Here is a 16638-nt window from a genome sequence, read left to right as displayed (position 1 = left end):
TGTTTTCATTAAAAGTATGATTAATCACCAATCCGCATCTTGGTCCGATCCATGCTCCTCCTCGTCTGAGGAGGAGAACAACAATGACTGCCTTTACACTGGTCTGTGCAGCCTATATGCTAAATGGCTGTGCCATGCACATGAAATCAATACTTATTTTGTTCATTAAACATACAAGACACATAAGATCACAGTCAACACACATACAGACTATTTAATAGTAGGCTAAGAATATAAGGAAATATACAGAATATAATACAAATAATATTTTTTTCACACAACTTGCGTCATGGCAACAGGTGGAACCACTGTCATATAAAAAAGCAAGCCCATGCTTTTTTTAAATCCACATTTCATATTTTTCCTACCTTCACTCCGCTTTGTTAGGGAGCTGGGGTAGGTCTTGCATTGACAGTAGGCCTTTCTTCACCATGATAATGATAGAGAATAATAGCAATCCATTTTTTCAAAAGCATGTGAGTCTCGTGTTCATGTTTCACACCCTCCGCGGGCTTTTGCAGTTGCCTATACTCGTGATCGAGCAAAATAATAGGCCTTCACTTGATTTAGGCTACATTATTGCATGCTAAATGTTTCTGATCATTGATCGATGAGCAAACGAATAGATGAGCTATACCTATACCACCTCTACTTATTTGCCCAGCCAGAAACCAGTTAACCAAATAGCCTACAGACAGAGATTCAGAGAAACAAAATCACATTGATTGACTAAGTAAAGTCACAGGTTTTGGTTGGGAGTAGACCTAGGATACTAAACCACTGTGAGTGAAGAGCAAAATAATGCACTTGTTAAGCTAAATAACATTCTGGCTAAATGTTCGGATCCCTAGCTAGGTTTCCATTCAATTGGCAACAGATTTTCATGTGACTATTCAAAAATCAGCATAAAAACAATATGAATATTTCCCCACTCATGTGTTTCCTTCCATCAAGTGGACTTGTTGCGGATAAAAGGCTGTGCGTGATGACATAGTGCATATAGAAATAACTTTTGTGGTTAAATTCCCATGTACTGGAAAAAAATAAATACAAATTTAATGGGTTTCCATTGCATTTTTAACTCTACTGATGGTTGTCTCACAACAAAATGGTGTTATGTAGTGAGTGGCCTACTCTGGTATTGGAACATAACTTACTTCCTCTTTAATAAACTGCATGCTTTCTGGACAAGTCGTAGTGGGAGGCCCACACAACATGTCATCACGTGACTCCAAGTTTACTTCCAAATGATGGTTATTATATAAATATTTGCGCATAAATGTACAGTGCATTCGGAAAGTATTCAGACCCCTTCACTTTTTCCACATTTTGTTACATTACAGCCTTATTCTAAAATGTAAAAAATATGTTTTTACCCTAATCAATCTACACAGAATACCCCATAGTGACAAAGCGAAAACAGGTAAAAAATGTTTTTTTGCAAATTTATAAAACATAAAAAACTTAAATATAACATTTACATAAGTATTCAGACGCTTTACTCAGTACTTTGTTGAAGCACCTTTGGCAGTGATTACAGCCTCGAGTCTTCTTGGATATGATGCTGCAAGCTTGGCACACCTGTATTTGGGGAGTTTCCTCCATTCTTCTCTGCAAATCCTCTCAAGCACTTTCAGGTTGGATGGGCAGCAACGCAGCACATCTATTTTCAGGTCTCTCCAGAGATGTTCGATCGGGTTCTGGCTGGGCCAATCAAGGACATTCAGAAACTTGTCCCGAAGCCACTCCTGCGTTGTCTTGGCTGTGTGTTTAGGGTCATTGTCCTGTTGGAAGGTGAATCTTCGCCCCAGCCTGAGGAACCTGGAGCATGTTTTCATCAAGGATCCGTCTGTACTTTGTTCTGTTCGTCTTTCCCTCAATCCTAACTAGTCTCCAAGTCCCTGCCACTGAAAAACATTCCCACAGCATGATGCTGCCGCCACCATGCTTCACCGTAGGGATGGTGCCAGGATTCCTCCAGACGTGACGCTTGGCATTCAGGCCAAAAAATTCAACCTGGTTTCATCAGACCAGAGAATCTTGTATATCATGGTCTGAGAGTTTTAAGAATGATGGAGGCCAGTGTGTTCTTGGGGACCTGCGATGCTGCAGAAATGTTTTAGTACCCTTCCCCAGATCTGTGCCTCGACACAATCCTGTCTCGGAGCTCTAAGGACAATTCCTTCCACCTCATGGTTTGGTTTTTATTCTGACATGCACTGTCAACTGTGGAACCAAAACCAAAACACTGTATATAGACAGTTGTGGGCCTTTCCCAATCATGTCCAATCAATTGATTTTACTACAGATGGACTCCAATCAAGTTGTAGAAACATCTCCAGGATGATCAATGGAAACAGGATGCACCTGAGCTCAATTTCCAGTCTCATAGCAAAGTGTCTGAATACTTATGTACCTTTTTTTATTTATACATTTGTAAAAATGTCTAAAACCCAGCTTTTCGCTTTGTCAATATGGGGTATTGTGATTAGATTAATGAGGAAATATTTTTATTTAATACATTTTAGAATAAGGCTGTTAAATAACAAAATGCAGAAAAACTGAAAAACGTCTTGGTTTGAAAGGTATAAAAGAGACGGGGGTGGGGACACCTAGTCAGTTGTACATCTGAATGCCTTCAACTGAAATGTGTCTTCCGCATTTAACCCTGAATCTGAATCAGAGAGGTGTGAGGGGCTGCCATAATCGACATCCACGTCTCCGGCGCCCAGGGAACAGTGGGTTAACTGCCTTGCTCAGGGGCAGAATGACAGATTTTTAACTTGTCAGCTTGGGGATTCGATCCGGCAACCTTTCGAGAGAGAGAGAGAGAGATAGAGCGAGATGGTGTTTAGCTCCTCAGCAAACAGATGACAGCTGATCAATGACTCTCCTCCCCTTTTATTCCAAATAACCTCCCCTGACCTCTCCTCATCCCCTCCTTCTCTCCCCTCCTCCCGCATGTAAGCCCATTACGAGCCTGGCCTTGGCTTAGGGAGACTAGGAGACCCAGGGAGCCCACCACTCCCCCGCTTTGATCTCTCCTCTCCCCCCTTTCCTCTCCTCTCTCTGTGTTGGTTGTCACAGTTAGCTGTGTGATCCCTGTTCTGACACCAGAGCCCAGAGCAATGAATGAAGGGCTCTGGGGGAGCGATCCTCTTTAGGTGTATGCCAATACTTTGATCAGCTCCTCAGGGGGTACAGCTACTACTGACATGACATTCTCAGGCAGCAGGGTGAAAGGGCCTCATTGATCTGTTCTATTAAAAGACAAAACTACGTGAGCATGTGGTTGCCTGATTGAATGTTTTGAATGCAAGTATTGGTTTGAAGTCTTATTTTGTATGCATTTTTTATTACGATGGGATGTCTAATCATTTTCTATTGTAAAGGTTCTCATGATCTTCTTTGGTGTTCCGTCCCACTTTAACAGAGTGATTTCTCTGAGAAGCCTTTGAAACAGGAGGTTTATATTCATATGCAGACTAACATGGGTAGAATTTTCTATTCGGTTTTTTTTCTTGTGTGAAGTCAAGGACAGAGCAGTCAGATACAGGGTGGTGATGTGATGGAAGACATGACTGATATCAATCACTCTAGACAGGCGCTACTGATGGTCCCCCTTCTCCCTCCTCTCCTCCCTCACTGCCCCGATCTCTCCATCTTTCTCTCCTTTCTCCACTCTCTCTCTTCATTCCCCTGTCAGTGATATGAATGAGTCATTCTGCCATCTGTTCCTGAGTAAATTCTCCCTTATTACCCTCTCTTTGTTTATCGACAACACTCCTGGGATTAACTCTCTCATTCTCTCTCCTGTCTCTCTCAATCTCTCTCTCTCTCACACTCTTGCTGTGTCTCTCTGTCTTGCTCTCTCCATCTCACTCTCTGTTCACCCTGTCTCTCTCTCTCGATCTCTCCCCGCCCTCCCTCTCTCCCTCTATCGCTCTCTCTTTCCCTCTCTTTCATGCTTCCTCTCCCATGCTACCTACCATCTTTAAATCATGCGCCATCATTATTTGTTAGTATCTCTCTCTCTACCTCTCTCGCTTTCCCTCTTATCTCATTTCCCATGTCGCTCTCCTGCTCCTCCTCCTTCTCTCTGTTTCCTCAACACATATTCTTTCCCCAAAGCTTTTATGTTTCCCCCTTCCCCTCTGCCTCTCCACCCCTCTCCCTATCACTCTACCCCAGCCTCTCTATATCACTCTACCCCAGCCTCTCTCTATCACTCTACCCCAGGCTCTCTCTATCACTCTTCCCCAGCCTCTCTCTGTCACCCTACCCCAGCCTCTCTCTATCACTCTACCCCAGCCTCTCTCTATCACCCTACCCCAGCCTCTCTCTATCACCCTACCCCAGCCTCTCTCTATCACTCTACCCCAGCCTCTCTATCACTCTACCCCAGGCTCTCTCTATCACTCTACCCCAGCCTCTCTCTATCACTCTACCCCAGCCTCTCTCTATCACTCTACCCCAGCCTCTCTATCACTCTACCCCAGGCTCTCTCTATCACTCTACCCCAGCCTCTCTCTATGACCTACCCCAGCCTCTCTCTATCACTCTACCCCAGCCTCTCTATCACTCTACCCCAGCCTCTCTCTATCACCCTACCCCAGCCTCTCTCTATCACCCTACCCCAGCCTCTCTCTATCACTCTACCCCAGCCTCTCTCTCCACCTCTCTCTCTGTCACTCTACCCCAGCCTCTCTCTATCACTACCCCAGCCTCTCTCTCCACCTCTCTCTCTATCACTCTACCCCAGCCTCTCTCTCCACCTCTCTCTCTATCACTCTACCCCAGCCTCTCTCTCCACCTCTCTCTCTATCACTCTACCCCAGCCTCTCTCCACCTCTCTCTCTATCACTCTACCCCAGCCTCTCTCTCCACCTCTCTCTCTATCACTCTACCCCAGCCTCTCTCTCCACCTCTCTCTCTATCACTCTACCCCAGCCTCTCTCCACCTCTCTCTCTATCACTCTACCCCAGCCTCTCTCTCCACCTCTCTCTCTATCACTCTACCCCAGCCTCTCTCTCCTACTCTCTCTCTCTCTCTCTCTGAGGAGATTTATCATGTAGGAATGAGGTCACACTCATCTCACAGAGGTCTCTAGATTGTTTTTGTTATTGTTCGTTGCCGCGGTGGTGGCGGTGTTGATGTCATTACCCCCTGCAGCAGTAACAACAACAAAAATAGGAAACACTGTAAAGGCGACAGCCGAGCCAGGAAGCCTCACTACTAGACTGCACTGCCTGGGCTTACAGAGACCTCTACTTGAACCCAAATACTGTACTCTACTGGATCAGATCAGGTTGTTTTGTTTCCATCAGCCTGAAAAACAACAATGTTTTGTTTCCATTGCATTATGCATTTCTATAAGGCATAAGGCCTTTTTAAATGAGACAGTAAACATACATATTTGATTTCAAGTAGTTTATCAACAACAAGAAACATACAGATGTACGATTGTATTTGATCACCCTGTTGCAGGAGAACTATCCTGCAATGCAGTGTATTTTAGGTTTAAAAAGGCCTCTGAAGTTTGTAATTTTCACTTTGAAATTTCAAACTTGATTTTCCCTATCAACCCCTACAAAAATGGCCATTCAATATAATTCACATTTCCTGTAGCTGCAGGATTATTTTCCTGCTGTAGCAAACTGGCACAAATGAATTCCAAACACCGGGTCCTGTTGGGGGTACTTGAGGACTGGAGTTGGGAGCCAGTGTGTGTAGCCTACAATTCGATTTAAAGTAGTAGTAATCAGAGCTCTAAATGATCTTTTTTACAGGGGTCTGCTGTCGGAACCCACGTTGTTTTGTATCCATTGCATTAAACATTTCTGTAGGGCTAATTATTTAAATGAGACAGGAAACATATTTGATTTGAGGTAGTTATCAACAATCAGGTCCTGTGTTTATACAACGCGCCATTGAATTGAGAGAAACCTCTTGTGATACTCTTGTGTATAAACTAGGAATGAAATGCTTAATTGACAGAGCGCCACAAACACTGAGCTAGCATAGCTTGCTTCATTTTAAAAATAGTGCAGCTCTTTGTCACAGAAATGCCAAAAGTGGGGACGGGAGCGCGACCACCATCTCTGCCTCCTGTTGTCCATGCAGCTGAACAGACCGTAGTCCAAAAAGTGAACACTATCCGAAATCGTTCAAATACTTTGAGCGATTGGTTTAGCCTGTCTGGAATGCCTGATAGGCGGGTTAATCATTTCGTGACGATTCTATTGTTTCCATTTTGCCAGGCAAGCTCAATAAAACACAGCTGAAGCTTTTGAAATGCTGTAAAGTAGTATTTGAACCCAGGTGTGCAGCGGACAGAGCCCAGGGTTTCATATTATGGTGGAAGGAGAAGAAGAACGGCCTTCAGGGATTGAAGAGAGAAAGGACTGCTGCCTGGATGGCCAACATTGATTCATAAGTCTAAAAGAGAATTAGGATGCTGCTTCGTTTTCATTCAGTCAGAGTCAGAGTTCATTCAGTCAGATTCCATTCAGAGTCCCGAAAGGGAAATCAGCTTACTATTGGGTTACATTACATGATATACTGTACAGCAGCCATGCTCCCTCCATGCCTACTGTACTTTATTCATCAGATCAAATTATGCACTGCCACATGTGGATAGGAATTATTATATTATCAACAATACAGTAGCATCTTCATCTCACTCAGGGCTGTCTGCATGCCTCTCTCCAGGCCTACTGTACTGTATTCATCAGCTTATGCACTGTCACATGTGGTTAGCAATTATTAGGCTACTGTACAGTACAGTACCATGTCATTCAGGTCTGGCTGGCACTCAATGGACTGTTTGATTGCGTAAGAGGGGAGAGCAGTCTGAAAACGCAAAAAAAGGTCACTCTGGGAACTCACCCATGTAAAGTCCTTTAATTCACAATAAAAAACTATGAACCCAGATTCCCTGTGTTCCCCTTATTTCCAACCCTGAGAGTCTGCTTTATTTTGGGCTGTGTCCAGAGAAACTGGTGGTAGTGACAGATCCATGATGGATCTATAACCCTCCATGAGTCAATACCAGAGCCGGAATGGAGTGACAGATATCCACTCCTCTGATTGGCTCTATTACACTGCATGTGTTCCAAATGGCATCCAATTCCCTATATAGTGCATTATTTTTGACCAGGGCCCATAGTGCTCTGGTTAAAAGTAGTGCACTATATACAGAATAGGGTGCCATTCGGGACAGAGTCACTGTTATTGGGTTGGCTGCTATTTACATCATACCCTCACCTCTAGTGCATGTGTGATCATTTGGTGAATACTTTATGTGGTGATTCTACAGAGGTTGTGCAAATTGCAGTACCACAAATATATACATATATATATTTTTTAAAACTGTTAAGTCGCCAAACGTTGGATATTTATTTACTATTTTCTAGTATTGAGATGCATAGCCAGCAAGGGTGCTCCAACCCTCCAAGATCCCAAGCATTGACATCTAGTTGGCCAAAACATAGACGTCTATAATGTGCTCTACTGTACTGTACTCTACTGTACTCTACTATACTGTACTCTACAGTGGTGGGCCGTCAGGGCCTGCAAGGCCTTCTCTGCTGGCCTAAACATCATCAGAATATACTTTTTTTTTTAAATATATTTTCCCACAAATATGTATTAAATTATTCCCCAGAGTAAGAGTTATACTCTTCATTTCATAGCTTTCCTCTTGGTTGCACTGCTTCCAGCCCCAGGTTGAGATTTGGAGGGCTTGTCTTTATGTTAGATCTTTTATCCAATCATATTCAGCCATCATGTGTTGCCAGGGGTCTAAAATCTGCCCTCAGGCCTTCAGAATCAACAGTGCGGGCGCTTGTCGCTTATAGTGAATGGAAATGAAAATTTAGTGTCAACCAATCAGCTTTAGAGTCGGCTATTGTACGCCTGCTGGCTGGCTCCAGTGTTACACAGGAGCCAGCTAGCAGGCGTAGTGTGTGCACGTCTTTTGATTGGATTACCAATATTGAGAGGCAGATCCTATGGAGATCTAGGAAACTGAATTTGATAAACAAATTAATTCGCGTACTACTAAGCTGTTTTTTCAACCCACAATGGCGGAAGGAGGAGAAGATATCGATTTGGTCGAGGATATAATTATAACGCCATTCTCAAGACTAACTTTTCAAGAAAAGTTAGACATTGTAAGGAGAGGTTGCCCGACGCCACAAAGCCTGTCACAGGCGGGGAAGGGCTTCGTTCGCTCGCCACTTTCAAAGTTTCAACTACGAGCGCTGTCAATGGGGTGAGCGCTGTCAATGGCTCCTTGGCTCTGAGAAGCACTGTAAACTGTACTGCTGGGAATGCCTATTATTTGCAAGTGATCGATTTGGTGTTTGGAGCCACACTGGCTTTGCAAACTTGAGTTGTCTAACCAAGGCAGCAACGAGACACTAAAGTACGGCTGGGCACTAACAAGCAATGGTGCTTTTGAAAACTTTTGGGGACACCGGAGTGGATCTACAGCTCAAAGAACACGCGCGCAGGGCAACGAAGCTGCACAATGAAAAGGTGAAGGGAAATATTGAAAAGACTCATTGATTGTGTCATGTTTTTGTCAAATGTAAATTTGTCAATTTCAAGGTGACGCAACGCCTGGTTATACTGCGTTTCTGTCTAAATGTATAGTGTCTAGAGCCATGGCATCATAATGAGGTGGATTAATTCGGGTGGGACTGTGTAATACCTCACTGAAGGCCCAGGCCCCAGGCCCACGGCACGCCACTGGTACTCTACTGTACTCTACTATACTCTACTGTACTCTACTATATTGTACTGTACTGTACTCTACTATACTGTACTGTACTCAAGTTTACTCGACTTGATGGCAATGTCTATACTAAAACGAGTTATATCCATCTACAGTCTATACTAAAACGAGTTATATCCATCTACAGTCTATACTAAAACGAGTTATATCCATCTACAGTCTATACTAAAACGAGTTATATCCATCTACAGTCTATACTAAAACGAGTTATATCCATCTACAGTCTATACTAAAACGAGTTATATCCATCTACAGTCTATACTAAAACGAGTTATATCCATCTACAGTATATACTAAAACGAGTTATATCCATCTACAGTCTATACTAAAACGAGTTATACCCATCTATAGTCTATACTAAAACGAGTGTTACGCTCGTCGTATGAAGTAGAAGGAGACCAAGGTGCAGCATGGTAAGCGTTCATGATATTTAATCAAACTGAACACAAACAAAATAACAAAGTAGAACAAAACGAAACGGTTCTGTCAGGTGCAGACACAAAACAGAAAACAACTACTCAACAAAACACAGGTGGGAAAAGGCTGCCTAAGTATGATTCCCAATCAGAGACGATAAACAGCTGCCTCTGATTGGAAAGCACACTCAGCCAAAAACAAAGAAATATAACACATAGAATGCCCACCCTAATCACACCCTGGCCTAACCAAAATAGAGACTAAAACCCTCTCTATGGCCAGGGCGTGACAACGAGTTATATCCATTTACAGTTCTATTGATCTCTATGATTGACACTTCACACAGGTCAAGCAGTTTAAATATCTAACAACATAATGAATTAGATGCATACGTAATTCAATCAATCAACAAGTTTCAGATTCGTACAGTCAACATTGAACATTGTACAGAGAACAACGGAGAATTCTCTAAAATGTCAAGCACATGGTTATAGTTTGGGACATATTTGACATCGCTCATCATCCCTTCATTGAAACCATCATCCCAAGCTTCTTATCTTTATAGTATAGTATTATAGTCTTTTATGATAGCCTTCCCTGGACATGATTTGCATGGATTGGTTGGATGTGCTCCTTTGAACAGTCTCTCTCTCTATTGAAGACTCTATTCATTGTCTCTTTGAATAAATAGAGTGAAGCGGAGCTGCATTTGGCTGCTCTGTGCTCATGGAAAAAATCCTACAAAAGAAGAAAGGTGGCCGTGTCTGTGCTATCTATGAGTGTCCAAATGGCAGTTGCAGCCTATTCCCTAATAGTGCACTACGTTTGACCAGAGCCCTATGGGCCCTTGTTCAAAATAGTGCACTATATAAGAAAAAGGGTGCCATTTGGAAGGTAACCTACATATCACCTCATTCCCTGTCTGTATTATTCATAGAGCCAGTTAACAACTCAGACTGGTGAAATATTCAGTGGAAGGTAATGAATGACCTCCGCCCACTCACCGTCCAGGAACAGAACAGAGACATGCCCAGCCTTCACCTGAGCTGTAATCAGTGATGTGAAACGTTGTGCACAATGCCGATAGAAATAAAGAATAGAGATGACATGATTCCGTATTCTATCAATCATACAAGCATGTCTGTTCTACACAATACAGTTGTATGCGATCGTTCTGTAACGTTACATTTTCCTGAACAGGCCTGTGCACTACTAAACAGGTAACCTTTTCACACTGACCCGTACAGTGCTGTACTGGCTCAGATATTTTTCTTTCACATTGTCCTTTCCAGCATGGTTCAAGCGACTGTGGTGGATTCGTAACCAGACAAGCACAGCACTTGACTTGGCTTGACTCAGCTCAATAATTCTACCCATAGAAGAACCCTTTCTACAGAGGGTTCTACATGGAACATAAAAGGGTTCTACCTGGAACCAAAAAGGGTTATCCTATGGGGACAGCCAAAGAACCCTTTTGGAACCCTTGTTTCTAAGAATGTAGAGTGCATTCTCTGTGTTCTGAGTCTAAACTACACCCCCTCTACACAGCCTCTCCTCCCCATGGCCTTGTAGTTCACACACATCCCAGGGACATAATTAACTCCAGACTTCCATGTTAGACCTTTGATGTTGCCAGAACGCTACTATGCTAGTCGTCTATACCCTGGTGGTGCTCTGTAGAGAGACTCTGTAGAGAGTTGTAGTAGGAGTTGATGACTGCTGAGCCCGGGATGATTCTTATTAACCCACATTTCTCTGACTGATGAGAGGGGAGAGAGGTGGGGAAATGGAGGTTATGCCTTCTTTTTTGTCTCCTGGCATCTCGCTCTTATTCAGGCTCTCCCTCTCTCTCTCTCTCGTTGAGTATTCTGTCTCCTCCTACTTTGAAGAGAGTTCATCTGTCTGCACCTACAGTAAGGATGGCTTGTCAGAATCCACTCACCCCTTCCCGCCACTTCTCTCTCTGTAACCTCTCCTCCCTCCCACTTTTCCCCTCCCTCCTCTCCTCTCCCCTCCACTCTCTCATATCCTTTCATTCCCTTGCCTTCCTTCCTCTCTCTCTCCCCATCCACCTCTTCTCCTCTCCTCCCCTCCTCTACTTTCAACTCCCCTCTGTCTACCCTCTCCTCCCCCCTCTCCTCTGCTCTAGGGCTGACAGGAGACGGACAGGTACTCATCAGGATCCCAGCATCGTATTACCCTGCCTGTACCTATATCAGCCTCCTGTGTTTGACTTTTTAATCAGCCTCTCCTGTTTACATGTGAGTCATTTAGCAGACACTCTTATCCAGAGCTACACACAGTTAACCATTATACTCAGTGTACTTAGTGTCTGTGAAGGTGGTGTGTCCTGTGTGCTCGTATTACAAACAGACATGCCAGAGGAGGCAGCCATAAACCTGTGTAATTTCAGTCCTTTCCAAGGGCAATTAGTGTTATTTCATATATAGACCTACATCAAGCTCACCATTTCATTTGTGTAAGTTCAGCTATGCGAGGCCTAAAATGAAGCAATAAGATCAGAGGAGGTGTGGTATAGTATATAGCCAAGATACCCCGGCTAAGGGCTGTTCATACACACGACCCAACGCAGAGTGCCTGGAAACAGCCCTTAGCCGTGGTATATTGGCCATATACCACAAAGCCCTGAGGTGCCTTATTGCTATTATAAACTGGTTACCAACGTAATTAGAGTATCAAGGTAAGACCCAGATGCAGACCTTGTCGAAGTAACAATGTTTATTACAGCAACAGGGGCAAAGGTACAGGACTGCAGGCAGGGTCAGGTTAGGCAGAGGTCGGTAATCCAGAGGTGGGGCAAAGTTACAGGATGGCAGGCAGGGTCAGGGGCAGGCAGAGTTGTCAGGCGGGTGGGTACAGGGTCAGGACAGGCAAGGGTCAAAAACCAGGAGGACGAGAAAAGAGAGACTGGGGAAAGCAGGAGCTGAGATACAAAAACGCTGGTTGGCTTGACAAACAAGACAAACTGGCAACAGACAAACAGAGAACACAGGTATAAATACATAGGGGATAATGGGGAAGATGTGTCGCCCAATCACAAAGACAGGTGAAACAGATCAGGGTGTGACATAGCGCAGTAAATATAAATGTTTTGCCGTACCCGTAATATACCACGGCTGTCAGCCAATCAGTTTATAATGTGTTTAAATGATTAGATTCCATCAGTAACTATTAAGTGCATGTGGTTTGTTTTAGTGAAATTATCTGGAGATTGATTCCCTCGATGAGACCAGTATTCCATTGAAGGGTCATGTGAATGAATGGTTACATAAGATATTGGCGATAAGCATCTCTAGTCGATCAATAAACCCTTGGTATCCAAGGCTTCCAGCCTATCGGATTGCTACATGACCAGATCAGATGCAATCTCTGGGATTAATAGTCACCGCTGAATCCTTTCCCCCAGCCCGCAAGACAGACAGTTTGGAGAATCTAATGCCAACATGGCCACTCTGTTTTGCTCTCTAAACTAAGGCAGGTAGCCTAGCGGTTAACAGTGTTGTAACCAAAAGGTTGCTGGTTCGGATCCCAGAGCCGACTAGGTGAAAAGTCTGTCAGTGTGCCCTTGAGCAATGCACTTAACCCTAATTTCTCCTGTAATTTGCTCTGGATTAGAGTGTCTGCTAAAATGTAAATGCATGTGTTTTTACGAAGAGTGGTATTCCACCCTGCTTTTGTAGTATTAGAGCTTTATTCAGACAGTATGGAAATAGAGGCAGGAGACAGACCAGGAGGAAGCAGAACATGTGGAAGTAGGGATTGAACACAGGACTATATCGAGCATCTAATAATGTGCTTACTGCCAGGAGTGTTCCCACTTGACCAGACATGCTCTCTAAATCAGAGCTTGTCTGACTGACTGCCAGTCTGCCACATACCAGCGGATCAGATCCGTCATCATAGGGAACCTGGTCTGAGTGAGTTCATTCCTAGTGGAGCAAAGGGCCTCAACATCTCCAGTGATCCTTGCTCTGGCCTGTTTTTAAACTTCAGTCCTGGCCTGGGTATATTACTAGCCTAACTTACTGAAGGACACTGCTGTTACTGATGCTCCAGTGACCTAGTAATGTTACTGCACCTGTATAATGGCAACTTCACCATACGTCTGTCTCGGCTTATTGTAAAGCACAACATGAAAAGACCCTATATGGTATAGCTGACACACCAGTGGATGGGCCTAGATCCCGTGTCAAACTCGTTCCACGGAGGGCCAAGTGTCTGCGGATTTTCGCTTCACCCTTGTACTTAATTGATGAATTAAGGTCACTAATTAGTAAAGAACGCCCCTCACCTGCTTGTCTAGGTCTTAGGTGAAAGCAAAACCCAGAAACCCGCTGACACTCCCCTGGCCTAGATGATACTTGTATTTGTACTGTTATCCAATGCCCAATATATTGCATTCACTGACCGTAAGACAATATGGATAAGAGATTTTGTTGAATTAACAAATGCATGTCTAACAGTTTAAACATGTCTCATAGTCCAGCTACCTCTCAACCTTTTAACCATCCACATAGCCGTCCTACTTTCTAACTCTTGTCTTGATCATAACTTTGTTGTCAGAGGTCAATGTTATTATGGCAGCAGTGACACATGACACAGTCGTTGAGAATAGCATGGTGGTGGAAGAACCAAGACATTTTCCTGTGTGTGGATACTGTCTAGTGAATAGTCACTTCGTCTTAGTGCAGAGTGACTGAGACTGAGCCTTCAAATCTCCAACTGGCCAGGTTTTGTCCGAGTTTTCAGGCTCAATGCCACCTAATGACACAGGCTGTTGTATACTGTACAGGGCTTGGCTTGCACACACACCACCACGGATCCCACCCAAGTTTGGTACTGAGAAGTCAGTGAAGGGAACACTGAACACATCACCACACTTCACGTCACACCAGTTCACACTTCACCAGTAGTACCATCCCATGGTGTCCCAGAGTGAGGGACGGCCATTCCCTGCTCTCCAGCTGGTTTTGCTGGTGCTCCCTGTCACTCACACAGTACTCACACAGTATGGAGGATTAGCCTAAAACACCTGCTGGGCCATCATAGTGGTCCATGATGTTTAGACAGACACTTACCACCCACAGAGTATACACATGCACATGTGCGAGCACACACACACACACACACACACACACACACACACACACACACACACACACACACACACACACACACACACACACACACACACACACACACACACACACACACACACACACACACACACACACACACACACGCACACACACACACACACACACACACAGACAGAGAGAGAGACAGTCCCTGGGCCTTTATTTCTGCCAAAGTGGTTTCTCCTTCTTGGTTGTCCTCCAGGGCAGGGAGATGATTTGAGACAGACAGACCCAGCAGACAGATTTCCTTTCTCCCTGGATAGGAACGGCTGGAGGAGGTGTCACAACTAACTGGCATGTTATTATCACATAATTATAGACTGTGAAAGTGTGCTCAGTGGTTAATGCTCAATGGGATACTGATACACACAGACAAACACACAGACAAACACCCACACACACACACACACACACGAAAAGTAATTAATACACTATAGTCAACTCAGTGGGGCACTGGTATCCACTGGATCCATTGGATAAAAATGACTCCGACACCTGTCCAAACAGACTATACACACACACAGCTGCAATGTGTGTCAGATCAGGATATTGTTGTGGTAAGCAGGATGTGAAGTGAGCAGTACCACTGTGGTTTTAAAGATAGATGAAAGAAGCTACTGGGCTGCAGCTCCTCTGTGTGTGTGTGTGTGTGTGTGTGTGTGTGTGTGTGTGTGTGTGTGTGTGTGTGTGTGTGTGTGTGTGTGTGTGTGTGTGTGTGTGTGTGTGTGTGTGTGTGTGTGTGTGTGTGTGTGTGTGTGTGTGTGTGTGTGTGTGTGTGTGTGTGTGCGTGCGTGCGTGCATCAGCTCCCCTGTGTGTGTGTGTGTGTGTGTGTGTGTCAGCTCCTCTGATGCTGCTGCCTCACGTTCTACGTTCTAGGCACTTGGCTTGTCAAACCTCAGGCTGTTGCTACTCCATTCTCCACCCTCCCCACTACCTACCAAGGGGGTTGTCACAAATGGAAAGTGGCAGCCTTCTAAAAAAAGTAACGTGTGCCGTCAGTGACTGTGCTGCTTTTAGACTGTGTCTCTCCCAGGTAGCTGACTGAGGATGCAGAGATGTGTGTGTCGAGGATGGGATAGGGTCCTTTGGAATGGAAGACATAGGAATATATTCTAGAGGCTTGAAGCAAGTTTAGAACTAGGTAAGAATGTGCTTCTGTGATATTTTCTGCCTTCTATTTCTGTGGAAATAGTTGTGTGATCCTTTCAGTTCTTTAGAGTTGTCTGTAGTTTGACATAAGATGTGTGGTTTTGACTGTCCTGGTTAGTCTTGTATTTGTGCAGTTTTATCATAGTGGAAAATGTTGTGTAATGTTGTCATTCAGCTTTGAAGCCCAGTAGTTGAATTGCATGATACAGTGATTAGAGTTGGATGTGTGAACATCAGTGTGTGTGTTTCCCCGAGCTAGTAATCAAACTCTAATGATGTTACTCACTTACGGCTAATTCAGTTTGGCTTTTTTTACACTATCAAATACTTCTAGAAGTATATTTCTCTCTCTCTCTCTCTCTCTCTCTCTCTCTCTCTCTCTCTCTCTCTCTCTCTCTCTCTCTCTCTCTACCCCCCCCCCCCCCACCCCCTTGGGCTGAGAATTGCCGATACAATATTTATTGTGATTCTCACGATTCTATATGTATTGCAGAAAACAAATTGGCTTCCTATCGAAAAAGAAGATGGAGAACAAGTTATGAAGGAAAAATACTGTAGTTTTGGTTCAGGTACAGCCAACTAGCGCAACAATAAGACTGTGATATTGTCAAAATTATACGATACGATATATAATCAAAAATAATATCCCAATATGTAACTACGTATACATTTTTTCCCCCATCACTACCTCATAGAAGACAGAAATACTAGTTTCAGCTGTTTCTGCTGGTTTGTTTATTTGACTCTATTGAATCCACTTATTGATGGAATTGTATCTCTCTCTTCTTGCTCCAGGCCAGGACTGTCTGGGTATCTGGATGCTGTCATCTCTAGACTAGACACACTGTTGTTCTTCACTGAAGACAGACTGTGAAGAAACCAAAGAGGCTGTGTGTTTGGGATGGAGCCAATGACCAGGAGGCTAAACTGAAGGAGAACAAGGCCACCGAGATTTGATTCAAATGGGGTAAGTTTAGACTGCTACTGGGCTTAACGGGTGGTGATCAGAGGATTGGGTTACCAACATGATAGATCACTGGAATATGATGCTTGAGGTTGTTGTGTAACCTCCTGAGAGCTAGACACACACACTGACTCATCTAGGTGATCA

General features: G+C 44.0%; 1 protein-coding gene across 2 annotated transcripts in view; it reads left to right on the top strand.

The window, feature by feature from the left end:
• LOC129821099 (uncharacterized) overlaps positions 1 to 16638 on the top strand; it is an 81791-nt gene that overhangs the window by 23462 nt on the left and 41691 nt on the right. For both annotated transcript variants that reach the window (XM_055878395.1, XM_055878396.1), the window contains exon 2: positions 16323 to 16494. The gene's annotated coding sequence lies outside the window, so the exon portion shown is untranslated. The remainder of the gene's footprint in view (positions 1 to 16322; positions 16495 to 16638) is intronic.

This window comes from Salvelinus fontinalis, chromosome 23, assembly GCF_029448725.1.
Source record: "Salvelinus fontinalis isolate EN_2023a chromosome 23, ASM2944872v1, whole genome shotgun sequence".
NCBI lineage: Eukaryota > Metazoa > Chordata > Actinopteri > Salmoniformes > Salmonidae > Salvelinus > Salvelinus fontinalis.
The sequence above is the reverse complement of the archived record's forward strand: the minus strand, read 5'-3'. Positions and strand labels throughout refer to the sequence as shown.